The sequence below is a fragment of the Mixophyes fleayi genome, chromosome 9 (genome assembly GCF_038048845.1).
Source record: "Mixophyes fleayi isolate aMixFle1 chromosome 9, aMixFle1.hap1, whole genome shotgun sequence".
Lineage (NCBI taxonomy): Eukaryota > Metazoa > Chordata > Amphibia > Anura > Limnodynastidae > Mixophyes > Mixophyes fleayi.
The window spans coordinates 115,305,582-115,328,424 of NC_134410.1; the positions used below are offsets into that span (position 1 = coordinate 115,305,582).

A 22,843-nucleotide genomic window follows, 5' to 3' on the forward strand; every position below is an offset into this window, starting at 1 on the left:
AAAGATCTCACCCTATAACATTAACAAGCACAAGGTGACAGAAAAAGAGAGATTTTGATTTTTTTGGGAAGGGGGGCTCATTAACCTTCTTGTTACCCAACCCCTAAATATGAGACAGGTCTCAATCAGCTACACAGTATCCAGCTCTCACCTGCAGCACTCAGCTCCTACAACCGGAAGCGGAAGTGGCGACGAAACAGGTCCAGAGAGTAGAGGGCGTTAGCTTCACCGTAGCGAAAGACGGCAGGGTTGCCATATACAGTCTGACCAGCAGAGGGCAATGGGGAGATGACTGTGAAATACAGTCTCTGTCCAGCAGAGGGCAATAGGGAGATGGCTACTATATTCTCTGTCCCGCAGCAGGCAGCTGAGAGACGGCTGTAAAATAACACTCTCCGTCCAGCAGAGGGCAGTGGAGGGATGACTGTGAAATACAGTCTCTGTCCAGCAGAGGGCACTGCAGGGGTGACTGTGGAATGCAGGGCTGAGGATGGTAAGTAGATTTACAGGCTCCATTCTCTCTACACATTTGCTGTTTTGCAGGTTGTTTAAACTTTAAAGCTACTGAGCTGGGCTTTTTAATTGTATTATAATAGTTCAATCGCATAGCAACAATATATTTGCTTCCTGCAGCTATTTAACATAACCTCACTACCTGGCTTTAGGTCTGCACACAATGGGACAGGTCTTCCAGCTTTGTGTTGTTGAGGGTGATTATTATACATTTGAAAGTATTTAGGAAGGAATGGCGGGCGATTAAGCTGCACGATAGAACTGAAAGGTAACTGTAAAATGAGCCTAAGGGGTATATTTACTAAACTGCGGGTTTGAAAAAGTAAGGATGTTGCCTATAGCAACCAATCAGATTCTAGCTGTCATTTTCTAGAATGCACTAAATAAATGACAGCTAGAATCTGATTGGTTACTATGGGCAACATCTCCACTTTTTTAAACCCACAGTTTAGTAAATTTAGCCCTAAGGGCTGTTTACAATAAAAAAAATACTTAAAAACATATATTAGCGGAGCACAAGTGCAACCATGTCTTAGTAAATAGAATACAGAACAAACATATACATATTTATCATACAACTTTATAGACCTAGTACTAGCTTGTATGTTCACATTAAGGGGCATATTCAATTCTCGGCGGAAACGGCGAAAATCTTGGGGTCCGCGCATGATTACCGTTATTACGGTAATCGTGCGCGGAAAAAACGTTAATACGTTAATTTACTCGCTGGATTTCAGCTCCCTGAGCCGCGAGCTGAAATCCAGCTATCTATTACTGTATTAACGGTAATGGTTTTTCCGTGGCGCGGAAAAAAAAGAATTGAATATGCCCCTAAAAGTGTTATCAAATTCAATCTCAACTATTTAGATGGTATTGGTGCCTTCAAACAAGAGAGTATTATTCCTGATAACTAAAATTTCCTCAATTTAGGAAAATGTAATGGGCTAACTGCCTATTTAGTGATTATAAATTATAGACAAAGATTTGTCAAATCTCCGCCGCAAAGTGTCTCACGGACTCTGCGGAGGACACTTCACGGCTAATTGCATGTCCCCCTTGGCGTGGAGTGGATGATTATCCCAGTGACAATGTATAAAAAGCCCAAAACAAAAAAAAAATAATGCACAGTGTGAATATAAAGTGCAGTGAATTTATATATGTGATGTTTTTGCTTATCCAGGTGAATACAGATTCTGCTGTATCTTATTAAACAATCTCCAGTGTTGATAATTCTCTAACATGTATCTTCATAATACAAATAATGCTCTCTGTGACCACAGACTTTATAGGGCATATTCAATTGTTGGCGTTATAGCCAAAAATCTCGCGGTGTGCGCACTATTACCATTATTACGGTAATAGTGCGCGTAAATACTGTTATTACGGTAGTTTTCTCGCTGTATTTCAGCTTGCGACTCAGGGAGCCGCGAGCTGAAATCCAGCGTAATAGTTTTAACGCTGCGGGGAATTCAAACTATTGAATAAGTCTTGTAATAAAAAATGTAAACACCCTTTTCTGAAGCGAAGAGATGTGTAGGTAAATATATGTTCCAGCTATTTATTCAGTGCCCAAGGAGCAATATAGTATTTTCCCCACAGTCCTGTAAATTACCAGGATTACCTGACCAGAAATACACCGACACTTTGCTATATACTAACATTTAGGACTCTAGATGCACAAATCAGTCGTGATTCAATCCTTAAATCCGTTAAAAAAAATTATTGTAATTTCTCTGATTTCAGAACTGGTTAAAGAAGGAAGCGACCAAGTAGAACAGATTCAAACACATTCTATTTATTACATTTGAATAACTTAGGCGGTTTAGTTTATTGCAAACGTCAAATAGTGAATTGCAATTACAGTAGAGTACACAGATTGATTTTTTTTTTTTTTTTTTAAATGTTAGAATACTTTTATCTTAATTAAATATATTTCAAGAAGACATTCATTTCAAAGCGAACAGTGACCCCCAATCCGCAAATGTTATAATTGGGGTCCATAGTGGATTGTACCGTTAATATCATCATCACCATTTATATAGCGCCACAGGTTCCGCAGCGCTGTACAGAGAACTCACTCACATCAGTCCCTGCCCCATTAGAGCTTACAGTCTAAATTCCCTAACATACACACACAGCCAGAGAGAGAGAGAGGCTGAAAGAGACTAGGGTCAATTTTGATAGCAGCCAATTAACCTACCAGTATGTTTTTGGAGTGTGGGAGGAAACCGGAGCACCCGGAGGAAACCCACGCAAACACATATATGTGTGGAGTTGATCCAATGAATATGATTGAATTTTAAACTGGTTAAAAATTATCTAGTATCTCTGTTTGGGACAAGTTGGGTACTGTTGTGCCTTAGAAAGGGCAGACTGTTTAGGATGGAGACAACTATTCCTAGTTACAGTTCATTAACATGAAAAACATGATATGTATATATATATATATATATATATATATATATATATATATATAATTATTAATGTATGGGGGTGTATACGGTGGTATGTCATACCGCTACTTCTCCCGCTGCCTTCATTATAAAACTACCAATTTCCATTCACTTACATTCCCATTACTTTTCATACCGCCACTTCTACATGTCCACTTTGACCACTGTACAGGACACTGTCCTGTAATCAGTGTTGACGAAATAAATTAAGCTAATGTGCACCTGTTTAAATATATGTTGTTTTAAAAGGGTTAATTGGAGGCACGAGGATATCTTTCTAAATAACCTATACCACGCTAAATAATATTACAGCAAACGTACCCGTTTGCTGAACGACATTGTAGCCAGCTACTTTTTGATGACGGAATTGCTACAAATGCGTACTCCATATATCACAGCCATGTCATTGAAATATGTAGATCGGTGATCGGCAGGAGCAGATTGTGGCCCTGGAAACAATTCTGAAAGTGGCCTCATGTAGGCGGAACCAAGTGAACTGTAGGCAGGGCCAACACAAATGTCTGAATGGTTACAGCACAGTTATCCTTAGTCACATCAATGCCTCATGGAGAACACTAGGCCTTTACCTCCAAGAAGAGATTCCATTGTCCCAGTGCCCTCTGTATCTCTTATTGGGGGTGGCTTTCAAAACTGCCCTAGTGACCGGCACGCAGTCCGGAGAGCGCCCTAGTGACCGGCACCCAGCCCGGAGATCGCCCTAGTGACCGGCACATAGTACGGAGAGAGCCCCAGTGACCGGCACACAGTCCGGAGAGCGCCCTAGTGACCGGCACATAGTACGGAGAGAGCCCCAGTGACCGGCACACAGTCCGGAGAGCGCCCTGGTGACCGGCACACAGTACGGAGAGCGCCCCAGTGACAGGCACACAGTCCGGAGAGCGCCCTAGTGACCGGTACGCAGTCCGGAGAGCACCCTAGTGACCGGCACGCAGTCCGGAGAGCGCCCTAGTGACCGGCACGCAGTCCGGAGAGCGCCCTAGTGACCGGCACGCAGTCCGGAGAGCGCCCTAGTGACCGGCACGCAGTCCGGAGAGCACCCTAGTAACCGGCACGCAGTCCGGAGAGCGCCCTAGTGACCAGCACACAGTCCGGAGAGTGCCCTAGTGACCGGCACACAGTACGGAGAGCGCCCCAGTGACCGGCACACAGTCCGGAGAGCGCCCTAGTGACCGGCACACAGTACGGAGAGCGCCCCAGTGACCGGCACACAGTCCGGAGAGCGCCCTAGTGACCTTGTGATTACTTGTAAACATTAGCGCCCTAGTGACCGCCACACAGTACGGAGAGCGCCCCAGTGACCGGCACGCAGTCCGGAGAGCACCCTAGTGACCGGCACGCAGTCCGGAGAGCGCCCTAGTGACCGGCACGCAGTCCGGAGAGCGCCCCAGTGACCGGCACGCAGTCCGGAGAGCGCCCCAGTGACCGGCACGCAGTCCGGAGAGCGCCCTAGTGACCGGCACGCAGTCCGGAGAGCGCCCTAGTGACCGGCACGCAGTCCGGAGAGCGCCCCAGTGACCGGCACACAGTCCGGAGAGCGCCCTAGTGACCGGCACGCAGTCCGGAGAGCGCCCTAGTGACCGGCACACAGTACGGAGAGCGCCCCAGTGACCGGCACACAGTCCGGAGAGCGCCCTAGTGACCTTGTGATTACTTGTAAACATTAGCGCCCTAGTGACCGCCACACAGTACGGAGAGCGCCCCAGTGACCGGCACGCAGTCCGGAGAGCGCCCTAGTGACCGGCACGCAGTCCGGAGAGCGCCCTAGTGACCGGCACGCAGTCCGGAGAGCGCCCTAGTGACCGGCACGCAGTCCGGAGAGCGCCCTAGTGACCGGCACGCAGTCCGGAGAGCGCCCTAGTGACCGGCACGCAGTCCGGAGAGCGCCCTAGTGACCGGCACGCAGTCCGGAGAGCGCCCTAGTGACCGGCACGCAGTTCGGAGAGCGCCCTAGTGACCGGCACGCAGTCGGGAGAGCGCCCTGGTGACCGGCACACAGTACGGAGAGCGCCCCAGTGACCGGCACACAGTCCGGAGAGCGCCCTAGTGACCTTGTGATTACTTGTAAACATTAGCGCCCTAGTGACCGCCACACAGTACGGAGAGCGCCCCAGTGACCGGCACACAGTCTGGAGAGCGCCCTAGTGACCGGCACGCAGTCCGGAGAGCGCCCTAGTGACCGGCACGCAGTCCGGAGAGCGCCCTAGTGACCGGCACGCAGTCCGGAGAGCGCCCTAGTGACCTTGTGATTACTTGTAAACATTAGCGCCCTAGTGACTGCCACACAGTACGTAGAGCGCCCTAGTGACTGGCACGCAGTCCGGAGAGCACCCTAGTGACCGGCACGCAGTCCGGAGAGCGCCCTAGTGACCGGCACGCAGTCCGGAGAGCGCCCTAGTGACCGGCACGCAGTCCGGAGAGCGCCCTAGTGACCGGCACGCAGTCCGGAGAGCGCCCTAGTGACCGGCACGCAGTCCGGAGAGCGCCCTAGTGACAGGCACGCAGTCCGGAGAGCGCCCTAGTGTCCGGCACGCAGTCCGGAGAGCGCCCTGGTGACCGGCACGCAGTCCGGAGAGCGCCCTAGTGACCGCCACGCAGTCCGGAGAGCGCCCTGGTGACCGGCACGCAGTCCGGAGAGCGCCCTAGTGACCGGCACGCAGTCCGGAGAGCGCCCTTGTGACCGGCACGCAGTCCGGAGAGCACCCTAGTGACCGGCACGCAGTTCGGAGAGCGCCCTAGTGACCGGCACGCAGTCGGGAGAGCGCCCTGGTGACCGGCACACAGTACGGAGAGCGCCCCAGTGACCGGCACACAGTCCGGAGAGCGCCCTAGTGACCTTGTGATTACTTGTAAACATTAGCGCCCTAGTGACTGCCACACAGTACGTAGAGCGCCCTAGTGACCGGCACGCAGTCCGGAGAGCACCCTAGTGACCGGCACGCAGTCCGGAGAGCGCCCTAGTGACCGGCACGCAGTCCGGAGAGCGCCCTAGTGACTGGCACGCAGTCCGGAGAGCGCCCTAGTGACCGGCACGCAGTCCGGAGAGCTCCCTAGTGACCGGCACGCAGTCCGGAGAGCGCCCTAGTGACCGGCACGCAGTCCGGAGAGCGCCCTAGTGACAGGCACGCAGTCCGGAGAGCGCCCTAGTGACCGGCACGCAGTCTGGAGAGCGCCCTGGTGACCGGCACGCAGTCCGGAGAGCGCCCTAGTGACCGCCACGCAGTCCGGAGAGCGCCCTGGTGACCGGCACGCAGTCCGGAGAGCGCCCTGGTGACCGCCACGCAGTCCGGAGAGCGCCCTAGTGACCGCCACGCAGTCCGGAGAGCGCCCTAGTGACAGGCACGCAGTCCGGAGAGCGCCCTAGTGGCCGCCACGCAATCCGGAGAGCGCCCTAGTGGCCGCCACGCAGTCCGGAGAGCGCCCTAAGGGCCGCCACGCAGTCCGGAGAGCACCCTAGGGATCGCCACGCATTCCGTAGAGAGCACCCTAGTGGCCGGCACACAGTCCGGAGAGCTTCCTAGTGGCCGGCACACAGTCCGGAGAGTGCCCTAGTGACCGGCACACAGTCCGGAGAGCGCCCTAGTGACCGGCACACAGTACGGAGAGCGCCCCAGTGACCGGCACACAGTACGGAGAGCGCCCTAGTGACCACCACACAGTACGGAGAGTGTCCTTGTGTCCACCAAATAATACACAGGGCATTCTAGTTAACAGCTATACAATACAGAGAGCGTCCTACATACTGACACATAATACAGAGAGCATTATTTTGACCACCACACAATATAGAGAACAGGGAACCATTCCCTGTTAGACATTGTGCTCCCGATACTGAGTTAGGAGCAGTGCAAATGACCATAGTTGCATCTTGGCAAAACCATGTTGCATCGCTGGAGGCCGGGAGGGGGATTTACAATATGTGGACAGATTTGGAAGTGGGAGATGGACTATAAATTGCAGTGTAAAAATAAAGCTGTCCGGTATTTGTGTACAGAAGCAGCCAGTATTTCCCTTCATGCTAAAACTGCACCTCTTGCATTACATGATTTGTCCAGGAGCAAGTTTATTCCTTTGTTTGTTTTGCATCAGGCCCTGTGCTTCCAATCCTTTCCTTGTCACACATTGTGCCTGTGATCCCATGTATTTCTGTCTCCCTATATATTATCCCTCCATGACTGATTCTTCCCCATATTATGCCCCCTCCGGATTGATTTTCATTATACCATGCTGGACCTGAATTATATCTAGCCTTATATAATACCCCCTGTGACAGGATGGACCGCTTATGCCACCCTGTCTGTTGCTGCTGGGAACCGGCTGGGCTTACTTTGCCACCGTTCCCATTCGTTATCCCAAATGCGCCCTCTTGCTGCAGTAGGAGGAGCTTATAATGCTGCCACCACTGAGCTCCTTTATGGCGCTCAGAACCATGTTCCTTCTGGGTAACTGTCACTGCTAGTGTACTCCCATGCTGGTACACTTGGGATGGTAACTTCGGACCTCTTACTATGGATCCGTGTTACTGTGGATGGATCCTCCCTGGCCTATCACACTGACCAGAGCTGCAGGTAGCAGGCAGAGCGGTGGTACTGGAGAGCTGGGTCCAAACCTCAAACAGCCAGAGAACGGATTAGATTTAGGGTCTAATCGGCAGGTCACAGGATTACAGCAATATTGAAGAAGTTGTCAAGCAGGTCTTTGAAGCAGAGTGATGTTTATTGCTCAAGTGTCCGGACAAGGACAGTTCCACTGATTTAAGATATCAGTGGTCAGGTCAGATGGAACATCAGAATGATACATTACATGCTCACACAGTTCATCTTTTATACAGTTCCGAAATAGTCTATTTTTAGAATCAGGATGTACTCTATTTACACAAACATGGATTTACATGCATTGCAAAGCCACTAATATTTATACTTCGCTATGAAATTCTTAAAAACTTTGCTGTGATTTCCTAGATCTTATTTCAGAGGCAGGAGACTCACTAGCAAGTCAAAAGGTCTGACTGGCATGAATACTTCAGACAGTCGCTGAATACACATTTCCACAGAACAACAAACCCCCCCCCCCCCCAAAGCAAGCTACTTCCCCACATCACAATACACCAAAGACTTGGTAAACACAGGCTCATTGTATCAGATATATACATCAGAAATAGGGATATCCTATAGAAAGGTTAAACAGAAAAATCAACTTTTCTACCCTGGTCTCAGAGATAATGATTTCCTATCTCACAATATACACAATATCAAAAATAAGTGTACGTGCAATTACATAAATAAGTGCCCTGCACTATTTTCTTTAAATAAATTTTTACCGAAAGTAAAATAGTGATCCAGTCACACCCCCCATATTGATTCTCTCCAAATCATGCTCCCTCCATATTGATTATCCTCATATATTGACCACCGTTGTATTGGTTCTCCACCATATCATGCCACCCCTGTATTCATTCTCTCCTCTATCATGCCACCCCTGTATTCATTCTCTCCTCTGTCAATGTTGCCCCTGTATTCATTCTCTCCTCTATCATGCCGCCCCTCTAGTCTTTATCCTCATATCATGGCACCCTTTTATTGATTCTGCTCATATTATGCCCCTCTCCCCATTTTAATACTACCTGCTATAATGACACCCTCCCTAATTTATCTCTGCATATCATGCCTTTCTGATGATTCTTCCCAGATAATGCCCCTCACGTTGACCCTCATATTATCTTTGCTGACATCATGCCTCCACCCACATTAATTCACCCTTTAATCTCACCACTAGACTGTTTGCAGTGCGACAGACTGCCAGGGAGGAAGTTCCTGCAGGTCTGATCTCGCGTGCTGTGTTATGATGGCTCTGCGCGGCACGTTATCATTAGTCCAGATGACCCAAATATGGTGATAAATGAACTAACAAAAACAGAAATTTGAGAAAAAAAATATATATAAAAATTACTCAGTTCAGGCAGCCTTATTGCAGCTCCCGGGTGGTCCCTTGACACCATGGGACTACAGGTCTACTGGCCTACTCTATTGCCAATCCGTCACTTATGTAGACAACCTGGCATCCAAACAGAGCTTGCTCTATAGAAATACTCTCTTAGTCCCGTGGGCAGAAAGTGCATCACACAACTTATGCTAAAACCTCTTATAAACTATGGGGATGTAGTTTATTATTCACTTTTGAAAGCTTGATACATTTTATAACTCAATCTGCCGTTTTGCCTGTGCAACTTCAAAACCCACCATTGTGACCTGTTATGAGATCTAGGCTGGTTCTTCCTGGATTCCAGGCGTAGCATATGCACATGGCTGATTTATACTTCAAAAGTTTTCTGTATCCATTACCCAAAGACATGCACAGACCTCTTATTCCTGCAGTATTCAGCACTTGTTAACTAAAAGCTACATCCAGAAACAATCTAATGGTTCCTAATATCAATAAGAATTTTGCCCACTTGCCGTGCTCAGGCAGAGTGTAATACCGGCTCCTGATCCCCACTGCTTTCCCGTTGCCAAAAAGTATCCCACTAGCATCGGCCAAATAACGGCCCCTGTGTCCCAGCACTCGCCTTTTAACTGCTGATGGCTCACTCTAGACAACTGCTGTAGTGTCACCTGGAGCTCTCAGGACACACGACATTCCAGTAGCCGTCTCCATAGTTCAGTGCAAATCTATTACCATATGGCCAAATCTAGTCCTGCACCCCACTCCACGGTCTCAATTGGAACTACTGATATCTGCTACCACTGAGATCCCTCAGAGCACCTGCTTCACCTCCTTTTGAACATTACTCCGTTCTGTTGCCCTTCCAGGCATCTTGGACCTCTGCACCATGACTGATCCCCCAGTATATACAGGAGGACCCAGACACTCTAGTGAACTTTCCCTGTTACATGTCAAAACCAGGACCAATCTTGACTCTACTACGTTCTCTTCTCTCAATTGAATCGTCTCAGTTTTCACAAGTGTACAGTTATGTCGCACAAAGCTAAACAATCTGCTCTTCCACACCCACCAGCCATGTTCAGGAGACGTGAAAAACAGACTTGCGTGTCTTTACCAACGCACTCTGCTCCAGTCTCAGACTCGGTTACAGATGAACCTGCCACCTGCAGAGTGATATGTTTCACCCCCGAGCTCATGAAGCTTATTCAAACCGCGAACCAATCAGAAATGCGGGCCGTGATGCAAGATCTCAAAACAGAGATAACCTCAATAGGCACTCGCAAAGTTGAGCTGGAGCGCAAAGTGGATGACATTTGTCAATACCAGGAAATGGTCCAACGTGACTTCATTGCTGTATACACTGACATTGAGCTGATGAAGGAGCACCTCTAAGACGTTGAAAACCGCACGAGGCGCAACAACCCCTGCTTCAGAAACATCCCTGAATCAGTTGAGCCGGACTCCCTTCCACCTTACTTGAAGGGTCCCTACCGACAATGTCTGGCAGACTGCCCAGTAGAGAGATTCCAACAGGACAGGGCATACCATGCGCTGAGGACTAGACCTCTGTCACAGATTTAGGGTATTTGCTTACTGATTTTTGCACTACTCACCCAAGAGGTGCGGAGTCTAACGTGTTCCTGGTTTTCACCAGGGACCCCCGCAAGGAAGTGTGGTCTTAGCTGCGGGAACACGCAGGTCGCGGTCCTCTAAGGGAGTAATCAGTGAAGCAGTAGATGAAAGCGGTGTCGTACAGGCCCAGTCCAAACCGTGAATTCAGGAGATGTCCAAGGGATAGTTCAAAGCCGTAGTCAGGGAAGCCGGGTCGAGGTCAGAAGCACAGGAGGAAGAGTCAAATATCAAGCCGAGGTCAAGTTCACAGGGAGCACAGAACAGGGGTAGTCGGTAACAAGCCGGGTAATACACAGGAAGCGCTGGAAACGGTACACAGGAACGCTGGAGCTAGGATGAGACCTAATACTCTGGCACTCTCCATGTGCCAGAGTGAGGTTTTTATACAGGTGCAGACCAATCACTGGCGGTGGTGACGCTAAACACCACCGCCGGAGTTACTAGGAAGCGTTCCGTTGCCTAGCAACGGAACGCGCGACCGCTGACCCGGAAGTACGCTCGGTTGCCTGGCAACCGAGCGCTCAGTCACAGAAGCAGACGTCCGTCTCTGTGCGGCAGGCATAGCACGGAGACGGCGTCTGACAACCTCCAGGAGATCAACCACCAAGAGACGTAATAGTTCGCTTCCACTTCTTTAAGACAAAGGAACAATAATTGACATTAGTCCGTATCGCTCCAGTAGTCCTCTAGTCGAGGAGCAGTCTGCAGATTTACCAGTACATTGCACCAACCATACTCCAGAAGTGAAGATATCTGATTAACATTACTAAGGCTTTACGAAACCACAAGAATCACTACCGCTGGGGTTTTCCATTCTATCTCCCAGTGACCCACAACAGCACTTCCTACAGGATCAGAACTCCGGAAGAGGGTCTGGAGGCTCTCAAGGACATTGGGATACCCCTCACCCCATCCACAGAGCCCCCATGGATACCTCTTCCCCTGAAAGACTTCCTCAGCCAGAATGGCCTACAGCGTAATCTACTCCTGGGATTGACCTGCGACCAGATTCCCTGCATCCCCAACACAACAGACTAGCCTCAGTCCTCAGATTGTCTCTTCCTTCCTTTGTCTCTCCTCTCCTTTTTTCTCCCTCTCTACTGCAGGTACAGTGGATACTCACAAAAGCTACTACATTGTGTCAGATTGGACATTAATACGCATTTACTCTGGTTTTTACAGTATCTTCATAACTGCAGTACATGATTCTTGTTTTGCATTGTCCCTCCCTCCCCCTGGCCCCAGCCGCCTTACCCGCGCTCCCATGCGGCACATTACTCCAGCTTTGCTGGCCCTGGGGGAATGGAACAGTATGATTTAACATGTGTCAGTGTTTTTGATCTGTACCTTTGATCACCACCCCTTCTACCACTTTATACCAAGTACCCCACCTGTGCACATCCGCCGCTCAGATCCTCTAGGTCGCAGGCTCATCCTCATCCCATATTTACAGTTCAGATGTTGTTCGAAATTGAATGTTGAATTTTCTCTAGGAACTGTATATCTGTTTATATTGTAAAATGTTAGAAATATGTTCAGGTTAGCTTGGTTTCAAGACTGACCTTCACATTCGCTTCCCATGAGACCTCAGGTTACTCTCACAAATCTAATCCATGTACTCCTCCTCCCACTGAATCAGTGGGCAACAAATCACCCACTAGCTCACTATCGCCCCATCTCACTTCTCCCCTACGCCTCCAAATTACTTGAGCGGTTAGTCTGCTGTCGTCTCACCAATTACCTCTCAGACAATTCCCTCCTCGACCCTCTCCAATCTGGCTACCGCCCCCTCCACTCTACCGAAACCGCCCTGGCCAAAGTCACCAACGACCTCCTCTCAGTCAAATCCAGGGGTCACTTCTCCATACTCATCCTCCTCGACCTCTCTGCGGCCTTTGACACTGTGGATCACCCCCTCCTTCTGCAAACTCTTCTCTCTTTTGGCCTCTCTGGTTCTGTCCACGCCTGGTTCTGCTCTTATCTCGCCAACCGCACCTTCTCTGTCTCCACATCTGGCTCTGCCTCCACCCCCTCCCCTCTCCCGGTTGGTGTCCCCCAGGGCTCTGTTCTCGGCCCCCTACTATTCTCGCTCTACACTTCCTCACTCGGGACTCTCATCTCCTCCTACGGTCTTCAGTATCACCTCTATGCTGACGACATTCAGCTCTACGTATCTTCTCCTGATCTCTCTCCCACTCTCCTCTCTCGTGTATCTGACTGCCTCTCTGCCATCTCCTCCTGGATGTCCTCGCGCTTTCTCAAAATTAATATCTCTAAAACTGAACTAATTGTCTTCCCTCCCCCTAGGCTCCCCTCTCACCACAACCTCTCCATCGTGGTTAATAATTCAACCATCTCCTCTGTCACCCAGCTCCGTTGCCTGGGTGTCACCCCTGACTCCTCTCTCTCCTTTGTCCCCCACATCCAATCTCTAGCCCAAACCTGCTGCTTCCAGCTGCGTAACATTACCCGCATCCGGCCCTTCCTCTCACAAGATGCCACCAAAACCATCATACACGCTCTCATCATCTCCCGCCTCGACTACTGCAACCTTCTCCTTACTGGCCTCCCCCTCTCCCACCTCGCCCCCCTTCGCTCTGTTCTCAATGCGGCCGCCCGACTCATCTTTCTCTCACGCCGCTCCTCCTCCACCTCCCCTCTCTGCCTTGCCTTACACTGGCTCCCCTTCCTCTACAGGATCCTTTTCAAGCTCCTCACCACCACTTACAAAGCCCTCTCCCAGTCTACTGCCCCCTATATCTCCAACCTCCTCACCACTCACACCCCTGCCCGCTCCCTGCGCTCGGCCAATGACCGTCGCCTCTCCACCACTCTGATCACGTCTTCCCACTCCAGAATCCAAGACTTCTCCCGAGCTGCTCCCCTCCACTGGAACGACCTCCCTCGCTCCATCCGTCTCTCACCCAGTCTGTGCTCCTTCAAACGGGCACTCAAAACTCACCTGTTCCTCAAAGCCTACCAACAATCCACTTGTGTCCCCCCCCCCCTCTTATTGCACTAGCGAATGAATCCCTATCGGCCTCACTCCGCAACCACTCTGACATCACCGGGATTAGAGTTAGCCGACACAATCACCAACTGGCCCTCTACACGGACGACACCCTGCTCACACTAACTAACTCACAACATTCCATCCCAATTGTATTAGATGCAATCGATGAATATGGCCAACTATCAAATTTTAAAATAACACAGATGACATGGAAGCACTTCCACTAAACATCCCCCAACCACTACTACACACTTTACAGTCAAGAGTACCATTTCTGCTGGCAGTCACAAAAAATTAAGTACCTCTGGGTATACCTCACCAAGCACCACGACCAATTGTTTCAGGCCAACTTTCCCCGCTGATAGACACCCTCAAAAAAAGACCTTACATTACGGTGCTCTATACATTCACACAAACACACACTAACCGTAAGGCTTTCAGCTTCATGCGTTCCAGCGCTGTCAGTGGATCCAATTCCTCCTTCTTCTGCTGCGCTTGGTCTGTAGCTCCACTCCTGCCATAATCTATCTACCAGCGCACGTGACCTGTCCTACACCTTGCCCACCCCCTCAACAGGTGTTATAAAAAAATAGTAATAATAATAATAAAAAAATGGATTAGAATAAATGTTAATTAGTCCAGTGTAGTAGTCTCACTAATTTATCGTAGCGTTTTCGTGGCCTTTTGGCTTTTATCCCCACCGGCCATTGGGCAAGGGCCTATAGGCACTTAATTATTTATTGACACCAGCAGTAAGCACCTAGCATTTTTTTTCATGTGTTACGTTTGTATTGTCATGTTTGGCACGTTTTTGAGGTGTTTGGGTAGAGAGTTTTGGGCTAAGTTTTGCTATCACCTTGTGGGAGGAGATGAAGAACCATTTCCCCTAGGAAAAGCTTTGGCCTACTTAGGGGAGACAAGTATCTTCAGGCCCTTGCAGTGGTGGTGGGCCCGAAGACCCCTGCTTCCTAAGGGGCCTTTTGACTCCGGAGGTCAGGGATGTCAAGGTCTGGCAAAGGGGGACCTGTTGACCCCTGCCTCTTTCTGGGGCCTTTTAGCTCCTGGGGGATGGGGAGTAACGGGTCCCTTTCCATTTTCGGAAGGGTCAAACGTCCCAAGCTCCCAGCACATTCACTGTACTGCATTGGGTGGTTTGGAGCACACACCTCAGGCTTTAATAAAACAAAACATACAGTTGCCTCAGCATTGTCACCAGTTCCCAATGTACTGATTCATTTTTGCTAAGCTCCCAAAATGTCTGCCTCCTGTGTGCATAGATAAGGGGAACATTTCCACTTGCAAAGGCAAAACAAGGATCCTGCTTAAAATCGAAGTGGCACAGGAACGGGGAAAAAACAAGGACCTATTAAATACCAGTTCTTATGCCAAAAAAAATAATTCCTGCTCTACTCATATTAAATTTTTATAGAATAAAAAAAAAAATGAAATAAAATAGGGGACTGGCCAGAATCCAAACTGCCTTAATCAGTGAAGGCCGTAAAATACACCACCAACCCAACTGTACTTAATACAGCGTTTAGGATAATAACTCCCATCTGGTATAGATAGGCGCTGCGGAGCAGATGTTGTAGCATGGTGGTAATAAAAGAAACATGCTATCAAGCCTGTTATCTGTTTAGCGGGCGACTTAATACAAATTGCTCAATAAAGATATGATGATATCGCACGGTGGTAGCTAAGTCATGTAGTAAATCGTTGCAATTGGCTTTCTAAGCTGGCCTCTAAAACATTGATGAAACAGATAGATGTAGATATAAATATCCACCAATCAGCCGCAACATTAAAACCAACTGCCTAATATTGTGTATATCCCAAACATGCTGCCACAACAGTTCTGACCCGTCGAGGCGTGGGCGCCACAAGACCTATAAAGATGTCCTGTGGTATCTGGCACCAAGACGTTGGCAGCAGATCCTTTAAGTCCTGTAAGTGGCGAGGTGAGGCCTCCATGGCTCGGACTTGAGATCTGGGGAATTTGGAGGCCAAGTCAACGCCTTGAACTCTTTGTCGTGTTCCTCAAACCATTCCTGATCAATGTGGCAGGATGTATTATCCTGCTGAAAGAGGCCACTGCCATCATGGAACACCGCTGCCATGAAGGGGTGTGCTTAGTCTGCAACAATGTTTTGGTGGGTGGTCAAAGTAACATCCACTTGAATGCCAGCACCCAAGGTTTTCCAGAAACATTGCCATCACCATTTATTTATATAGCGCCACTAATTCCGTAGCGCTGTACAGAGAACTCCCTCACATCAGTCCCTGCCCCATTGGGGCTTACAGTCTGAATTCCCTAACATACACACACATACAGAGACAGAGAGAGACTAGGGTCAATTTTGTTATCAGCCAATTAACCTACCAGTATGTTTTTGGAGTGTGGGAGGAAGCCGGAGCACCCGGAGGAAACCCATGCAAACACAGGGAGAACATACAAACTCCTCGCAGATAAGGCCATGGTCTGGAATTGAACTCATGACCCCATCGCTGTAAGGCAGAAGTGCTAACCACTACGCCACCCTTCTTCTCATAGTGCATCCTGGTGCCATCTTTTCCCCCAGGCAATCGCTTTCACAGTGAGGGATCCAGCAAAGCCACAGAGGCTTCAGCTGGATCTCATTAAAAATGTCCGGTAATGACATCCTGAGATGCCGTTACTTGCTTTTCGCAGCTTAATAAATTAACAAATGCTGCAGTCCCCATAGAGATCTGTGGGGACAGCGGTAAGCTCATACTTGCCAACTCTCCCGGAATGTCCGGGAGACTCCCGCATTTTGTGAGGGACTCCCGGGCGAGTGTGTCAATCCCCCGAATTCTGCCCACTTCACTAGGAAGTGCCCCACTTCCTAGTGAAGTGGGCAGAATTAGATCCCAAATGCCGTGATTCCCGGTGAATCGCGGCGTTTGGCCCGCTGTCAAATGACACGTGTGCGTCATGACGTCACAGGGGGCGGCACCAAAATGACGCAATTTTGGCCGTCACGCCCCCCTCCACTGGCTGGCTCCCGGAAGAGAGCTGAAGAAAGTAGGCAAGTATGTGTAAGCTCAGTAAATTAGGTTAATGTTGGAGAAATCTACGACTTATCCAACGTTAACTCTTGAATACATAACAAAAAGTGGTCAAATAGCCAATAAATCAATGTAAATTCAAGCAAGTCAAACAGGTTCAACCGTGATCGAACTGGATAGCGCATGTGAATACTGAATGTTTTGAGCTTAAATTTTAACAATGTTTAAACATAAACGGAGGACAATGTACCTTAGTGGTAAATATCGAAATTTAAACAGTAGTGTTCACTGTTTGAATTTCAAAAAAAAAAAAGTTAAATTTCTTTCTATTATTTTAAAAACCTTGTATTAAAATAAAAAAAAATAAAAATACTAATTTTAACACACAAGGCAAAAGCAAGCTGCAAATTTCGAGTTTGAATCAGGGTCTATTGAAGATTATACTGGGGACATGTACGTAGCCATCGACCCAGTGATTTGATTGAAGTTTTAACCTGTTCCAAATCTATATATCGATGTTTGAGGGATTCTTTAGCATTATGTACTAATGACAAACGAGTCCTGTAAATATCTTTTAAGACCAATTAACCACTAGGTGGCACTGTTCTGTTGCTGTGTGTGGATAAAGCTCTTGGACAACCGTGTTACTTAAAAGTTTGATCTGTGTCCGCTGCATCATTTTTAGGATTTGAATAAAGTAAACATTTCTAGGAACACATTCATGTAATTGTGTTAACTCCTTTATATCCAGAGATGTTTCGAAGCTCAGTGATCTGTATCATTTTCATTTGTTTTGTGATTATTTTGATTTTCTCCATAATGGGGATTTATTTATTTTTTATACAATTAGTGCAGCACAAGGAGTTTACATCAAAATCTACTCAGCTAGCCTCCCAATTATAGCATGACCCCAGTGGTGTGAGGCAGAAGTGCTAACCACTGAGCCACCGTGCTGCCCACAATGGCATGTGGGTCTGATGGGCATTTAAGGGACATATGGGTAGAGGCCGATGGGCATGTAGGGAGATCTGATGTAATGTGGATAGGTCTGATGGCATTTTGGAGGCCAAAGGGCATGTGGAGAGATCTGATGGCATGTGAAGAGGCTGATGTATGCCTTTCCAGATTTTCCTGCTGTGCCTATAACTATGATCTATTCTTATATTAGAGCATGTTCGCTCATGCTATAACACTAGGAGAATCGTGGAAGAGCTGCTGGGGTCTAATACCAGCTATTGGGCTGTTCTACATGGACACCATAGTTGTAATGTCACCAGATGGCCAGAAAGTAGGTCTCAGCAGCACGTTAACGGTCTTATGGAACAATGCGAACCATGGGCAAATCAGGGGTGAGGCCTGACTTGTACATATATTTCACTTCAGAATTCTCTGAGGTATGACTGCAGGAAAAAATGGATATTTATGGAAAGACTGTGACACATAGGAGATCTATTTTAAATTTACCTCAACAGCAAGTGTACATCACGGAGGTTTGTCCCCTGACGCCGCTATTAGCATTGGCGCACTCAAGAACACGTGGAATTTTCTGTGTAGATGTGCCTTTTATACACTGTCATTTTATCCAACCGAGGGTGCAGTACATATTGCCAGACCGAGACAGAAGAAAGTCCTAATATACTTTCTAACAATTATAATTATAACAATTATATCTATGACGGACGCCTGGGGGATGGCTATCTTATGGCTGAATAATAGTGAGAATTTACAAATACCTCATTTGACATTATTATGTGGATTTCTACATTATCCTATGTGGAGTGTGGACATTATTGCTGTATATTTTGCATATTTTGGTCAGAAAGGTATTGTGTCAACTTCAAATGTTGATATTGTTGTGTTTTTAGAGAAAAGTCATCCATCAGAATCATTTAATAATTTTCCTTTTTTCCTTTTTTTTTTCTTTGAGTGATCTTTTTTTTATTTACTATAATTTAATATATCTTTTACCTTTTTTATACTTTAATTTTATTTCTACATTTTTTTTCTTATTTTTTTTTTGCTTTTTCATTTTTTTACCCTTACCTTCTCTTCTTTCCATTTGCGCCCTCCTCCACCTGTCACTTCATATTACTACAAGTATTTTATGCGCCAGTTAAATGTCATTAAACCTTACTTGTAAAATATTTTGTGCTGTGTAAGTCATCTAGTCGGTCCATGCGCTGTACACACCCAAGTCTTCTCTTACAGTTGTGCGTTCTACACAGCTTCCAAACATCTGACATTGGTGTTAGAGTTTCTCTAGGTACTCCGTTACCTTTAATATGAGTACAATATCACCCAGGGCCGTAACACTGAATCGCTGGCATTCCTCCTGTGTTTGTGAAAACATTTATACTCACACTTTTAAATTTGGTCTCATTTACCTTGACGCACTTTTTTATTTCCAACAAAAAAAAAAAAAACTCCATTGGAGCTTACAGTCTAAATTCCCTAACATACACACACAAACTAGGGTTTTATCAGCTGCCAATTAACCTAATTCCGTTAAGAATAATGTATTTGAAGTGCAATAAGGATACCGAACATTCGCTAGCTCGTGCATCCACATAACAAATGCATTGGTCTGTATGATACCTAAGTATTGGTACTATGAATTATTACGGTACGACAGTTTGTGTGTACAAGATCTGTTTGATTTTGAATTTATATTATTATTTTTTTTATTTTGTTATATAAGTTAATATGAAGCTGGCAACTATTGTAAGTCTTGAAGAAAATTTTCATTAATTATATGAGCCGGGGCTATTACTACATGTACATCGGCAACGACGAATGGTCTGCAGATGCCCCAACACGCATGTGAAGAGCAACTTTATAGCCTGTCCACAGGCCTCAACCAAAGAAAAATTATTTTAAAAGAACTATGTGGAAATAGATTGAATGGAATCCAACAGTATTTTATTTCAAAGTGTGACTCACAGTCAGATACTGCAAGTAAACCTGTAACGAATGATGGGAACGAAACACAAATCAAACGCGTGAATAATGCAAGACGGAACGTTTTCACAATATCTCTTTCTACAAAAGGGAATAGTTTTAAAAAAAAATGTACAGCGGAAATTATTTCCACTTCCCATTATTCAAAACATTTTATTTTTTTGTCTTTTTTATACATTGATTTTTTGTTTTACCTGTCCGAAAGGTAAAAAAAAACTCAGATGAGAGCCTTCGAATAATATGTAGAATATGTTTTTTCATTTTTTTATTTTTTCTTACAGGGTTGTGTCCCTTTAAGCCTGAAACTAAAATCTCTGTTGTGAGCAAACATGAGTCTGAGCCTTCATAAGCAGTTATTCCTGTTTAATATAAAGACACTAAAGCCGGGATTGCGTGGAAATCTGAAACTTGTAAAGTAAACCTGTACTACCCAACTTCAGTTTCCCGTCAGAAAAAAAAAAAAATGAAAATGAAAGGCCGCTTGTCTACGCTAATGTTGTTACCTCCGCACAACATTTGTACTTTATCTTAAACCTTGACAGAAAAAAAAAAGCGTCTTTGAGCAAATTGAAAGTGACGTACACCAGCCATATTAGCACATGTCAGCTTGCGACAACAAAAATACAAGCTAAATTTGATTAAAAGAAATGAAAGCATCATTTTTTTGGGGAAAAAAAAATTCCTGCCTTTGTTCGTTACCAAAGCAGTAAAATTGTGTTGTGTCATTTGCGAACATTAAATACATTTTTTTTTCAATATTTTTCTTGCTCATTAGAAGGCCAGACTTTGCATAATTATGGTTCAAAGAAATATTTTTCCAAAAATTATGCAGAAAATAAAATACAGTAAAAGCTTTTAACGCCAGTTCAGTGCAGGTGATGTCCATTACTTTTAAGTTGGGAAGTTCCTGCCATGGTTCAAAAAATTTTTTTTTTACCTCAGTATAATAGTTTTACACACAGTGTACCATACTAGGTGGCTAAATTTTCATGTTTCACTCATTTTTTTGTAGCACATTTGTAAAAGTACGCGGTGGGCATTAAAAAAAATAATCTTTCAAAACTAAGGACACTTTGGTGTTGACGTCGTTGGAAAATATAACCGATGTCATATATTATATAGTTTGTTTATTATATACATATATTATAGTTTTTGGAGGTTTTTTTTTGTCGTTGAGAAACTACAGTAATCTTCTTTTTCTGTCACCAGGTGGAGATACAACATCTGTGATGATGATGGAAGTAGGACAGTCTCATCATATTGCGGCATGAGAAGTCATTTGAGACCTGCTGAAGAGAGGACTGAGCATTAAAGGTGAAATTATTATTAATACAATTATTCTTCTTATTTATATAGCGTCAACATATTAAATTGCCCGATTTATCACCTCCGTTGTAATACTTTTTAACCCTACAGTTCACTTCATTTAAAAGCACTAATACTCTGTACTTCCATAGCAACCAGAGATGCATTTGATTTCATTATTTTAACTAGACTGATCAAATTGGACTTCTGATTGGTCGGTTTATCTTACAGGAAGTCGCAGGAAATATCTTACAAACCTGTGCCATATTTCCAATTTAAAGGCAAATATGTATATTATTAAATACTTTGAGGAGTCAGTGTGCATTTTTTTTTTCCAGAACAATACCGGTTATTTATAGCTAGACTTGCGGAGTATTCCAATTTTTTTATGGTTTGCCAGTAAAAAAAAATGAGGTGCTAAAGCAGAGCTTTAATACAAGACCACACAGTTTGATCATTAATAAAGAATTACTACATGTTCTGAGAAATGATTTCACATTCTGATAATGTATTGCATATTTTGAGATAAAAGACTACACATATTGCAATACATATAGTGAAGTTGTAAAATAAGAAACAACTATTGCATTCTTATTTATACTACGACGTCTCACCTGTAGTTGAAAATATTTCTCGGAATTGTAGCATAGGTGAAGGCGACGGACACCTCAACGTGAGAATTATCTGATATAAAATATTTTTATAAATTATGACGAGATCGGTAACTGAGCACACATGTTAATAATCTACAGCATGTTTTTGTGAATAGGACAGGCATTAGGGATACTGTCTTTGCCATATATATATTATTTTTTAACAAAATCCTGACTGACTTTGTTTTTCAGAAATGACTGGATTTTAATTTACCTCACAATTTTATAAATTGCAACATGCTGTGGTAAATTGCTGCACATTTTAGGATTTTCTTTTGTCTTTTATTTGGCTGCCAATTGAATTCATGGAGAGGGCTGTAACACAAAAATGCCATTTTGGTGCTTGTACTTGGAACGTACCCACAAACCATCCAAATAAGAGAAATTGAAGGGAATGAAACCACACTCTGAAACCTCTAAAACCCAAGTTAGAATGGCTTTATTAACATTGTTGTATTGTGTATATAGCAAAAACGTAGAAATGGCGACAATATTTCCCACCACTATAGGGAATAATCTATAAAACTGTAGGAATGGAAATTGTCCTTTTTCACACTCTGTATTCTGTAAAGTTATGCATTGTTTCCTCCAGACCCACCTCTTTTTATGCTAATGTGTAAATAGTGGGCGTGGTTTGTTAGCGCCACGGTATAATGTCCGTTTTATAAAATGCGCATTAGGTATTTTTTTTGTTTGTTTTTTTTTACATATTTTTTTTCTGTTTGAATCGGCTCTCTAAATTAAAGAAGTGTTGTTGTTATAATTTCTAAAGAGAACTATAAAAGTCTACTTGTTTTAGAAAGCAAGGGAAAAGTTTTTTAACAACTAGAAAAAAAGTTTTTGCATCCTTTTGATTAGAATATGTTATAAATTTGATTTTTTTCCCCCACTTTTATAGAATGCGTAGTTTATCAACTGTCATCGCTTTGATTTTGGTCAAAGTGAGAAAGATTATTGATATTCTACTGATATTGAATTACTACTGAATCTAACAATCTTTGGTGAATCTGAGAATATTTATTCCTTTATATCTCTGCAACAACTTTTAGAAGTTCACTGATTGCGACTTGGATTTTCCTTCGCGACCGCTCCCGCGGCACGTTGGGTAATGGATTGCAGACGACGAACCGTTTCACAGAGCGGGCAAAAGAAAATATGCCCGGGGGTGCAAGACATATTAGTAGCAAAATAGGTCACATAACTAAGCGCGACCCTGTGTCACCCTGTGTTTTGATTAACCTTTTAAAGTACAAAATGACAAGTTTAACTAAAATGATTAAATAATAGCCCATTTGGCTGCGTTCTGCAGGATGTCCGTGCCGAGGCAA

General features: G+C 45.4%; 1 long non-coding RNA gene across 1 annotated transcript; it reads left to right on the forward strand.

The window, feature by feature from the left end:
- Window positions 1-240: 240 nt before the first annotated feature.
- On the forward strand, window positions 241-22,192 carry LOC142101693 (uncharacterized). Its single transcript, XR_012679129.1, has 3 exons — window positions 241-493; window positions 20,767-20,871; window positions 21,708-22,192. It is a non-coding gene; the product is annotated as an uncharacterized LOC142101693 (long non-coding RNA).
- Window positions 22,193-22,843: the final 651 nt, after the last annotated feature.